The 12,969-nt window shown below is 40.4% G+C and overlaps 1 long non-coding RNA gene across 1 annotated transcript in view; it reads left to right on the top strand.

Moving 5' to 3' along the window:
* The window catches only part of LOC140732757 (uncharacterized), a 32,098-nt gene extending 22,915 nt beyond the window's left edge, over positions 1-9,183 (top strand). Inside the window, exon 3 of the long non-coding RNA XR_012100123.1 lies at positions 7,998-9,183. This is a non-coding gene — a long non-coding RNA (uncharacterized lncRNA). The remainder of the gene's footprint in view (positions 1-7,997) is intronic.
* The last annotated feature ends 3,786 nt before the right edge of the window (positions 9,184-12,969 follow it).

Genomic DNA, 12,969 nt, shown 5'->3' on the forward strand with positions numbered 1-12,969 from the left:
AGGGGTTGAGAAGAGGAATTTGAAGTTCTAGAGAAGTTACTACTAAAAAAGGAAAATGTATTAGATGTCTTTTTTGGGTTTAAAGTAGATAAATCCAAGAACATAGGGTTTGCTGGAATGTAACCCAGCTGCTAAGGGAAACAATGAGGTGACAGCCAGGACTCCAACAGAGATGCTTAAATTTTTGCTGCCAAGGCTTGAGGTGCTAGATGACTGGTGCTCAGCGAAAAAGCAATATTCTTGAAGGGCAGCAGGAATTAGACAAGCAAGAACAGGTCAGTGAGTCATCAGTGGTAGGAAGGTCATTCAAAGCAATTCTAAATTTCAGGTTCGAACTACACTTAAAGTCAGGGATTAAACAAAAATAATTAGCTTGGTTTTGTTAGGAGATCTTGTTTGACTTTGTTTAAATTTACCAGCCTGTATTGACAAGGAAAGTACTGTTGATTAGTGTACGTGGGCTTCAGTAAAGCCATTGACAAGGTACCATGTGGGACACATGTTCCAAAAGCCCACAGGATCCAGGGCAATTGGCCAAACTTGATGGGGTATTGGCAGGTGCTGTGTAATTGGAAGCCTGGTGACCAGTGCTTCCCCACAAGGTCTTGTTATAACATTATAGATGAAATAAAATGGTTAAGCCACAGCTGGAGATCTGTGTGCCAGTCTGTTCATCACGCTGCAGGAAGGATGTGATTGCATTGGCAAGGTTATGGAGGAGGTTCATCAGAATCTTGCCTGGGATGGAGCATTTCATTTACAAGGGACTATATAGGCTAGCAGGGAATCTAACTGAGGTAGACAGATTTATAATTTATAGGATAGGCAATATTTGCAGAAGTATCTAAAACCAGAGGCTATAAGTGTAAGGTAAAAGGGCACGAAGTTTAGAGGGGATCAGTGGAATTTTTTTTTCACCTAGTGGGTGATCACAACCTGGAAAACACCACTTGGGCAGGTAGTGGAATCACAAACTCTCATGACATTAAGAAAAGTGTTCATAAGAGCATCTGAATTGCCAATGCCTATTGGCCAAGAGCCAGAAAATGTGATTACTGTAGATAAGTACTCAATGGTCAGCATACTTTGGTGATCTATGGGCCTACTTCTATGTTGCATGTTACTGACTCTAAGAATTGGTTGAATAGAAAATGCTTATCCAACACCCAGTTATCTAGTTATTTACCTCATTAATTTTAATTTTACTTCTATTTTTAAATGCAGTATTACATTACAGAAAACACAAAAACAATTTCTTCAAATGGTTTCAAATTTCTGCAAAGTTCTTCAAATGGTATAGTACCTTTACCACCAATTCTGATCTCATGTGCGTCAAAGTCTTGGACTTTGCAGGGACACTCAGAAATTTCTCATTTGATATGGTTGCTCTATTGTGCAGATGTTACAGCATATGAGAAGTACAGTTCCAATGAACTGGGTTCATCCCTGAACACTGGTGCACTTTATGTGGAGGTGTACCGTGTGAGTTTTTCTCTGAGTGCTCTGGTTTCCTCCCAGATCTCAAAATATGGTTAGTAAATTAAGAGGTTACCATAATTTACCCCAGGTCTAGGTGGGTGGTAGGAGAATTAAGATGGTGTTGACAGCATGTGCGTGATATTAGCATATGGGGAAATAAATGGATGGCTGAGATTGCTCTGAGTGGATGGAATGGTTTACTTGTATTTCGTGCGTGAATATTTGAACACGCAAAGAGATCATTAGAGTGCCCGCCCTTCACACATGATGCCAAGCTTCCTTCTAGCCCACTCTGACATCTGAATTTTGACCTCCCACATGGTCCCAGCAGTGCTCAGTCAGGACAGACTGGAGAGCTCATCTAGTGAGGCTTTATGGGTAGAAATGAGGAATAAGAAAGGTATGACCATGTTAAGGGACTAAATAATAGACTGCCCAATAGTCAGTGGAATTTAGAGCAGCCAATCTGTCGAGAGATCGCAGACTGCTGCATGAAACACAAGGTTCTGATAGGTGATTTTAACTTTCCACATATTGACTGAGGACTGATACTCCCATACTGTAAAAGGGCTGGATGGGAAAGAGTTGGTCAAATATGTTCAGGAAGGTTTCCTTAATCAGCACATAGAATTCCCATCTAGAGAGAGTGCAATACTAAATCTCCTGTTCGGGAATGGAACAGGGCAGTTGGTACAAATTTATGTAGGGAAACACATTACACCTAGTGAGTAAAACGCCATTAGTTTCAAGGTATATCTGGGAAAAGGATAGGTCTAGTCCTCAGGTTGAGATTCTAAACTGGAGAAAGGCCAATTCTGATGATATCAGAAAGGATCTGTCAAGCTGAGACTGGGTCGGGTTGTTTTCTGGCAAAGGTGTACTTGGTAAGTGGGAAGCCTTCAAAAGTGAAGTTCTGAAAGTACAGAGTTTGTATGTTTCTGTCAGAATAAAAGACAAGGATAACAGGTTTAGGAACTTTGGTTTTCAAGAGATATTGAGGCCCTGGTTAAGAGAACAAAGGAGGTGCTTAGCAGATATAGGCAGTTGGGAACAAATAAGGTACTTGGTGTATAAGAAATGCAAGAGAACACTTAGGAAGAAAATCAGGAAGGGTGAAAGAAGGCACGAGGTTGCTCTAGTAGGCAAAGTGGAGCAGAAGCCTAAGAGCTTCTACAAATATATTTGGAGCAAAAGGATAGCAAGGGATGAAATTGGTCTTCTGGAAGATCAGACTGATCGACTATGCATGGAGCTAAAAGAGATGGAGGAGATCTTAAGTGGAATTTTTGCATCTAAATTTACTCGGGAGATGGACACAGGGTCTATAAAAGTGAAACATTATAGCAGCAAGGTCATGGACCCTATACAGATTACAGAGGAGGAGGTGATTGCACTCCTGAGGCAGATTAGTGTAGATAAATCCCCAGGATCTGATAAGGTGTTCCCTTGGACCCTGTGGGAGTCTAGTGTAGAAATTGCAGGGGCATGGCAGAGCTACTTAAAAACTCCTTGGCCACGAGGGAGATGCTGGAGGATTGGAGGATAGCTAATATTGTTTTATTGGTTTGAAAGGCTCTAAGAATAAGCCAGGAAATTATCAGCTATTGAACCTGACATCAGTAGTGGGAAAGTTATTGAAAAGTATTCTAAGGGACCAGATATATAAGTATTTGGATAGACAAGGACAGATTAGAGATAATCAGCATGGCTATGTGTGTGGTACGTCATGTCTATCCAGTCTTAGAGTTTGTCGAGGAAGTTTCCAGGAAAGTTGATGAAGGCAAGGCAATGGATGTTGCCTTCATAGACTTTAGGCAACGTCCTGCATGGGAGGTTGGTCAAGACGGTTCAATTGCTTGGCATTCAAGATGAGGTAGTAAATTGGATTAGATATGGGCCTTACAGGAGAAGTAAGAGTGATAGTAGATGGTTGCCTCTCTGACTGGAGGCCTGTAACTAGTGGTGTGCTACAGGAACTGGTGCTGAGTCCTGTGTTGTTGGCCATCTATATCAATGATCTGGATGGTGATGAAGTGCTTTGAGAGATTGGTCATTGCTAGAATTCACTCCTGCCTAAGCAAGGACCTTGACCTGCTGCAATCTGCCTATTCCCACAATAGACCTACAGTGGATACAATCTCACTGGCTCTCCACATAATCTTGGATCATTCGGATAATAGCAATGCCTATGTTAGGCTCCTGTTTATCGATTACAGATCAGTGTTCAACACTATTATCCACACAGAACTAATCAACAAGTTTCAAAATATGAATTTCTGTATCTCCCTCTGCAACTAGATGCTAGACTTTGTCACCAGGGAACTGCAGTCAGTGCAGATCAGAAATAACATCTCTTCCTCACTGACAGTCAACACTGGCACACCTCAAAGATGCGTGCTTAGCCTGCTGCTCTAATGTCTCTGCACCCAATGACTGTGTGGTTAGGCAGAGCACAAATGCCATTTAAGAATTTGGTGATGACACAACTGTTGTCAGATGTATCCCAGATGGTGACAAGGAGCCGCATAAGAGTGGGACATATCAGCTAGTTCAGCGGTGCTACAACAACACTCAAGGTCAGTAAGACCAAAGAACTAATTGTGGACTTAAGGAAGCAGAAACTGGGAGAACATACACCAGTCCTCAGCAAGAGTTCAGCAGTGGGAACATTGAGCAGTTTCAGGTTCCAGGATGTCAATCTCTATATCGATGCAATTACGAAGGAAGCACGCCAGCAGCTATATTTCATCAGGAGTTTGAAGAGATTTGCTATGCCACCTAAGACTCTCACAAATGTCTACAGATGTACCGTGCGGAGTATTCTAACTGGTTACTCACCTTCTGGTATGGAGGGAGCATGGCACAGGATTGGAAAAATCCTGCAGGGGGTTGTAAACTCAGCCAGCACCGTCATGGGCACTAGCCTCCCCCACCATTTAAGAACATCTTCAAAAACCAATGCCTCAAAGAGGCAGCATCCATTGTAAAGGACCCCCACCACCGGGTCACACTGTCTTCTCATTACTACCATTAGAGAGGAGGTACAGGAGCCTGTAGACATACTCTTAACATTTTAGGAACAGCTTCTTCCCCTCTGCCATCAGATTTCTGAATGGACAATGAACCTATGAACACGACCTCAGTATTTTGTTCTCTTTATGCACTAATTTAATTTAAATTATTTATATATATTTCTTATAGTAATTTATTGTATTATTATGCATTGCACTGTACAGTATGTCAGTGGCAATAAACCTGATAATCAAAGAGGAAAGAATGGTTATCAGAAAATGATACAGGAGTGCTGGACAGGTAGTAGTGGTGGGGTGGAGGGAGGGGAAACAAAGAAGTGGCAGATGATCTTAATAAGTATTTTGTGTCGTTCTTCACGTGGAAGACACCAGCAGTATGCTGGGAATTGGAGAGTGTCAGGGGGCAGAAGTAGGTGTAGTTGCTATTACAAGGGAGAGGGTGCTCGGGAAGCTGAAAGGTCTGAAGGTCGATAAGTCACCTGGAGCAGATGAACTGTACCCCAGGGTTCTGAAAGAGGTAGCTGAAGAGATTATGAAGGCATTAGTAATGATATTTCAAGAATCACTAGATTCCGGAATAGTTCTAGAAGACTGTAAAATGGCAAATGTCACTGCACTCTTTAAGAAGGGAGAGAGCCCGAAGGAAGGAAACTATAGGCCAGTTAGCCTGACTTCAGTGGTTGGGAAGAAGTTGAAGTCCGTTATTAAAGATGAGGTTTCAGGGTGCTTGGGGATGCATGGTCCTTAAGGGGAAATCTTGCTTGAAAATCTGTTGGAATTCTTTGAGGAAAAACAGGCAGGACAGATAAAGGAGAGTCAGTGGATGCTGTTTACTTGGTGGTATTATGGTATTACAGGAAAGACATTAGCTTAGATAGAAGACTGGTTGACTGGCAGAAGGCAAAGAATGGGATTAAATGGGTTTGCTCCTGGTTGGTTGCTGGTGACTAGTGGTGGTCCACAGGGATCAGTGTTGGGACCACTTCATTTTACATTATATGTCAGTGATTTGGATGACTGAATTGATGGCTTTGTGGCCAAGTTTGTGGACAATGCGAAGATAGGTGGAAGGGTATGTAGTGTTGAGGAAGCATGAGGTCTGTAGAAGGACTTGGCCATTTTAGGAGAATGGGTAAAGAAGTTGCAGATGGAATTCAGTGCAGGAAAGTGTACGGTCATGCTCTTTGGTAGAAGGAATAAAGCCTTAGACTATTTTCTAATTGGACCAAATTCAGAAATCAGAGGTGCAAAGGGACTTGGGAGTCCTCGTGCAGGATTCCATAAAGGTTAACTTGCAGGTTGAGTAGGTAGTAAGGAACACAAGTGAAGTATTAGCATTAATTTTGAGAAGATAAGAAGACTACAATATTAAAAGCAAGGATGTAATGCTGAGGCTTTATAAGGCCAGACTGCACTTGAAATATGGTGAGAAGTTTGGGCCCCTTATCTAAGAAAGGATGTGCTGGCATTGGACAGAGTCCAGTGAAGGTTCACGAGAATCATTCTGGGAATGAAAGGGTTAACATAATAGAAGACTTTGATGGATCTGGGTCTTTACTCACTGGAGTTTAGAAGAATAAGGGAGAATATCATTGAATCCTATTGAATACTGAAAGGCCGAGATAGCATTGATGTAGAGAGGGTATTTCCTTTCGTGGGCAAGTCTAGGACCAGAGGGCATAGCCTCAAAATACAGGGGCATCCCTTTAGCACAGAGAGGACGAAGAATTTTTTTAGACAGACGGTGGTGAATTCATTCCAATAGACAGCTGTGGAGATCAAGTCATTGGGTATATTTAAAGTAGAGGTTGAGAGGTTCATCAATAAGGGTGTCAAAGGTTATGTGAAGAAGGCAGGAGAATAGGGTTGAAGGGGAATAATAAATCAAACGTGATGGAATAGTGAGGCAGACTCAATGGGCTATGTTGTGGAATGGGCTGCTGGCAGCGGAGGTGGAGGCGGAAATGATAGGGTCTTTTAAGAGGCTCCTGGATAGGTACATGGAGCTTAGAAAAATAGAGGGCTATGGTTGAGGACATGTTCAGCCCAGCTTTGTGGGCTGAAGGGCCTAAATTATGCTGTAGGTTTTCTATGTTTTTTTAACTGATCCTATGTCTTATAGTTATAAGACCTGCCTTTGTCACCATGTTCTTCATTCTAAATTTTACTGTCTCAGATTTAATGCATTTCCTTTATACGCTGCACATCAAAAAATGTTACTTCAAAGTTCAAAGTACAATTATTATCGAAGTATGTATACAACTGCAAATATAACTTTGAGATTCATTTTCTTACAGGCAGCCACAAAACAAAGAAAACCAATAGAACCCATTAAAAAAAAAAGTCAAACACCCAATGTGTGATAAGAGAACAAATCATATTTAAAGTAAACAAGTAACAATCAGGACTAAAGTTCTCAAAAGTGAGTCCACAACCACAAAGTCAGTTCATTGCTGCAGCCGGTCCAGGAGCCCACTAGTTACAGGCCACAGCCTCATTTCAGCACAGAGGCAAGTAAACTTGGCAGAGCAGCGGGCTGAACACCTCCGACCTCTTCAAGCAGGCCTGGTGTTTAAATTGACCCAACATTGGCTCGTTCCTCACTCTTGGACACGCTTGCTGCCTCGATTTGGCCCGTACCCACCCTGCCACAACCTTACTGCACCTCTGAAACTCCAGTTCACACCTACACAAAACAGACTTTCCAAAGAAAATGAAAGCTCATCCCTTCATCTTGCACCCTTAAGCTTAGAAGCATTACTGTACTCTAATTGACCAGATGAATTTACAAGGATCTAGTATTATTTCAGTGCCCGCTGGGAGTCCTTATGACATTATCTTGATGGGACAGGCTAGGTTAGCATTCAAATCACTACCATGCTTCAGGGCTTGAACTAATGACATGAAGAAAAAGTCACTGGAACACGGAAGGACATTGTTCTATATAACAGTGTTGATTTCAGCACATAAGTAACACTCATGTTTATTTAACAAAAACTGTACATCTTGATGTATACTTTACATTACAAACTTTAAAACAGACCTCTTTGGGCAACTGGTGTTTGTACAGTAAATTATTGGTGAATTGGGGCAGGAATGGAGTCGTAAAGTCCTTGTGATGACTGGGAAGTTGAGATGAATGATGTAAAACATTTTGGAGAAAGCATGACAAGTAACTTACGAGGTGAGCATTTTAAAGCCATGAATATCTTCTGTACTAGGTGGTGTACCTCCGGGGATTCTAAGTTGTCGCACGTGATTAATTATTTTTCACTAACGTCTAGTCCGTGTTTTTGCACAGGCAACATACAGTATTCACTTTACCAGTATCTGGCAATGCAATGTGCCCTTGCTTCAGTGATAATTACTACTAAGTATCCCATCTTAACTGTCTTCCAGTGCTGTAAATGAAGTGTGCAAAAGGAAGACCCAAGAGAAGTTTGCAGCGATTCTTTTTTTAATTTAAATATATGGATTGCTTTGCAGGGAAAATAACACAATTAGCATCTTGGAAGAACCTGCTATTGATGACTTGGCTAAAGAACAGTGAATTAATTGAATGACCTCTTGTTTCGGCATTCACACATGGCTGGTAACCAATGATCAATCTGTCCTCTCAGACTTGGAACCCATCTGATATACCTGAATGTTGGATAACTTCAATCTTACCACCATATAGTGTCATTAGGTTTATCTCTGGTCATTAGAGATTTAATTTCCTCATGCTTTGTTAACATCCATTTATTATTGATTTGCTTTTTTAATTTAGTAAACCTGACTGATGTGACTTGCATGCAGTGCAGGTTGGTATCTGATAATTTAATTTCATTTGCAAATGATCTGTTTTCAAAGGCTGATATGCCAAGTTTGTTGCAGCACTTGTACAATTTAGCACAATGAAGGATAATTTATGACCAAATCTCGCTTCACATGCAGAGAACAGGTATCTACACTGGCCATACAACTTGCAGGAGTAGTGCTTTTGACTGCATCTTGATGCATGTGACAAAAATAGACCAATGCCAGTGAGAGCTTTGGCACAAATGGAACATTTTAACAGCAACAACAAAGAAAAGAAAAAGCCATGGCAGTCACCAAAGACATCATTTTCACTAAGATTCTTAATAACACAGTACTTGATTGCGGTCTGCAAATGAGATCCAACACCAACGATATTGCTTATTAATATCTACCTCATTAAGCACATTGAGATTGCAAGTACGTAAATTAAAGTAATCAGAGCTCTCTTTAGACTTTAAATACTTTAAATTCATAGCAAATGAACCACACAAATGAGCAAGATAGTTTAAGAGAGTCGTGTGAACCAGAGATTAAGAGATACATTATGCTGGATTTCCAATTATTTTCATGAGATATTTTTGCTTTATTTCGTACTGTGGGCAGAATCTTATTTATTTCGATCTCTGCCACATTCATTTCTCTTTTTCCAGGACCCACCTTGTACTGGTAGGGTTGATTTTTGCAGTAATTAGGACCATATGTTCCCTCAGCTCTTGTTCTTCTTTTGGTCATTATTCTTAAACAAGACACTAGAGCACACCCTACCTTTCATGTCCTAATACAAGTTATATATTTTCTCTCAATTGTTGTTGTTTTATTCTGTAAGTTACAAGATCTGTGTCATACTTCCTGTATACTTCTATATAAAGGAATAAATGCATAGGTTATCCAAAGGTTGTATTGTATTCATTCCTTTCAAATTCCCCCACCCCATTCTACCCCCCCCCCCAACAAACTACGTATCCAGTCTTTCCTGCCAAATTACCATTTTGGAGCCGCAGGAAATCTTCCTTATTATACCCAGGTGGCTGCTCTCCATGGTAAGTTTAAGCAGCAAATGACAAGGGACAGTTCAACTACGTGAGATGTTGCAGTTAATCTTGACTGTGCCATTGTTACATATGTGCATTTCAAAACATAGTCTACTGGATAGGAACTATCTACTGCATTAGACATAGGAACTCTTGCCTCTTGACTCATTCACCTTTGTCCAACTGTTGTCCGCCCCTTCCCTTCGTATCAAACTCCATAGAGGTCAGAGAATGAATCTTGGACATGGAATGAATCCATGTCTCTAAGACATGGAAATGTACCAAGTAACAGCTTGGGTATTTATGCAATCGTGAACAAGTTACTTCTACTGCTAACTTCTTGGTTTAAATCCTGATTTTCAACATAATGCTGAGGGAATACTGTACTACCAAGAATAGTTTGGTTTGGTAGCAAGACATTAAATGGAATATGACTCACCACTAAAGAGAAGTCATTGTTAAATAAGAATAAGATAATTATATTTGAGATAGATTTGTCCATGATTGCAAGGAATGGTAGAACAGATTTGTAAGATGAAGTGGTCTACTTGTGCACTCACCTAATGCCCCCAGTCTCTATTTTATAAATTTAACTTGTAATGCTATATTTGGCAATTCAGGCAACTTCTGTCTACTGTACGCTGCCTGCACTGAATAGGATACACCATGATCAGAAATGTCCATCCTTAAAATTAGCTTGGTATATGTGACATTCTTGGGTATTTCTAAGTGGGGGCATTTTTTATTTTATATTTTAAAACATTGTTACGACTTCTCTTTCCCCATCATCTCTGCCAAAGCAGCTCAGTCTTCCTGATACAGGGGAACCCTGCCTTACAGCTGCTTGCTTATAGAAATTTGCCCTTGCAGACTTCACAAATTAATACCCAAAACTTTGAGATATAGAATACAATTTGATTTCGAGGAATTAGTGTGGGAAAAGAAGTAAATAAATCAACAATTTTTTTTACAACTTGCATTATGCACCAATTTTGCAGATGATGCCGTTTCATATTACAGAATTATGGAATCAAAATTAAAAGCAAAATTATAAGTGCCTTAGGAAATGAATCATTCCTTGTCTCTCCTAATTGTAAACACAATTTTTCTGACAAGATTTTAAATTTGTTCATGCAGCTGAAGATATAACAAGAAAATGGAAATTCAAGATAAAATTGAAGAAACTGTAAGAAAATATTTTCAGGCTGAAAATACTTTCTGAGAGATTGAAACAATTTATAATTTCCCTTCGTATTCCTTTTCTATAATAAAGCTTGCATTGGATTTTAAAAGGACATTGGATAATTACTAGATAAACAGTGTTGAGAACCAAAACAAGGTGAGATTAGGTCTGATGGCTCATTTGAAGATAAGTGTGTAATGTATCAATGAGTCAAATAGCCTATTTTGTGCTTTTAATATTTGGTTACTCTATAAACAATGACTCAAATTGGAATTACATGCTTCAGCTGTCCAATTGTCATTTTTTTCACCAAGTGCTAGAGTAAGCAACTCCAGCAATTCTGTATCAATGCACCTTTAGAAGAGGTAACCAGTTCTTAAAGGGGATGTCAGAATTGCCACTTTTATGTTGGTTTACTTTCTGCTTTTATGAAATTCATCCTTTTGTGTTTTATTGTGCGTAAACCTGGAGAGGTCAGGGAATTGTTGGCGCAAAACCCTGTAACATCTATTCCTCAGTGTGTCTGTGTCCACAGTATGTTCAGTTCATAAGAGTAGTGAAAAGCTGATGTCAACGTGAGAAGTTAAAATACTTTAATTTTCTTGATGGTCAATAATTGCCTTATATATTTTATTACAAAGCATATTATTCAGTTCCGAATTTACCTTAGCACTATGCCAAGTTAATGAAGATTTTGTTTGTATTTTCTTATAGCCGTGGTTGAGGTCATTCAGACCAACAATTAGATCCTCGATAACCACACTTACAGACAGACCCCAGTCAGTTCGGATTGGCAACAACATCTCCACAAGGCTGTGTGTTGAGCCCCCTGTTCTACTCGCTTTATACATTCTATCATTATTTCTCTACAGCCATTAGTTTGTATCCTGTCCAATATCATTACCCTGATATTATATTCACCACTGTGCCACTTATCCTATCTGCTATCGTATCATTGGGATGTACCGGGAAATTGGAATGCCTGCCAGAAACTCATGTGATGGTTAAATCAGCAAACTCCTCCCGGATACCACCGGAGGTCAAATTTGAATCTTCATCACTGGAACTGAGGCAGCAGTGGTACCTACTGCACCACTGTGTTACCCACAATTGAGCAGAACATAAATGTACTATAGTCACAGAGTCATGAAGCATGAGACCAGGCCCTTTGGCCCATCTAGTCTTTGCAAGCTAATTTTCTGCCTAGATCAGTCGACCTGCACCTGGATCATAGCCCGTCATACCCCACCCATCCATGTACCCATTCAAATCTCTCTTAAATATTGAAATTGAACACACATTCACCACTTCTACTGGCAGCTTGGTCCACACTCTCAGCACCCTTTGAATAAAGAAGATCCCCCTCACGTTCCCTTTAAACATTTCACCTTTCTCCCTTAACCCTTGACCTCTAGGTCTCACCCATGAGGCCTTACCCAACCTCAGTGCAAAACACCAGCATGCCTTTACCCTATCTAGAAACTTCATAATTTTGCATGCCTTTAACAAATCTCCACTCGTTCCTGTTGCTCTAGGGAATAAAGACCTAACCTATTCAATCTTTCCCTAATTCAGGTCTTCAAGTCCTGGCAACATTCTTGAACATTTTCTCTGCAGACTTTCAACCTCATTGATGTCATTCCCATAGGTAGGTGACCAAAATTGCACACAATATTCCTAATAAAGCCTCACCAACATGTTGTACAACATCTAAACCCCTGTACTCAGTACTTTGATTTATGAAGGCCAATGTGCCAAAGTTTTCTTTATGACCCTATCTACCTGTGATGCCACTCTCAAAGAATAATGGATCTGTATTTCAATATCCCTCTGCTCTAACATACTCATTAATGTGTACTACTCATCGGGTAAGTTCTACCATGGTCTGTCCTCCCAAAGTGCAACATCTCACACTTGTCTGCATTAAATACAATCAGCCATTTTTCAGCCCATTTTTCCTGCTAATCTAAGTCCCACTGCAAGCTTTGATAGTCTTCCTCACTATTCACTGATCCCACAATCTTGGTGTTATCCGCAAATTTGTTGATACACGTGAGAAACAACAGCAGAACTCAGCACCGGTCACTGTGGGACACCACTAGTCATAGTCCTCCATCTACTACCACTCTTTGGTTTCTCCTGGGAAGCCAAAGTCTAATCCAATTTACTACCGCATCTTGAATGCCAATCGACTGAACCGTCTTGACCAACCTCCCATGTAGGACCTTGTCAAAAGCCTTGTTGAAGTCTGTGTAGAAAACATACACTGCCTTCATCAACTTCCCTGGTAACTTCTTGGAAAAACTCTATAAGATTGGTTAGATACTATCTACCATGCACAAAGCCATGTTGACTATCCCGACTCAGCCCCTTCTATCCCAACACAAATAATAGACACCGGGGTTCAATTCCTGCTGCTGTCTTTAAGGAGTTTGTATGTCTC

Source organism: Hemitrygon akajei, chromosome 9 (genome assembly GCF_048418815.1).
Source record: "Hemitrygon akajei chromosome 9, sHemAka1.3, whole genome shotgun sequence".
Classification (NCBI taxonomy): domain Eukaryota; kingdom Metazoa; phylum Chordata; class Chondrichthyes; order Myliobatiformes; family Dasyatidae; genus Hemitrygon; species Hemitrygon akajei.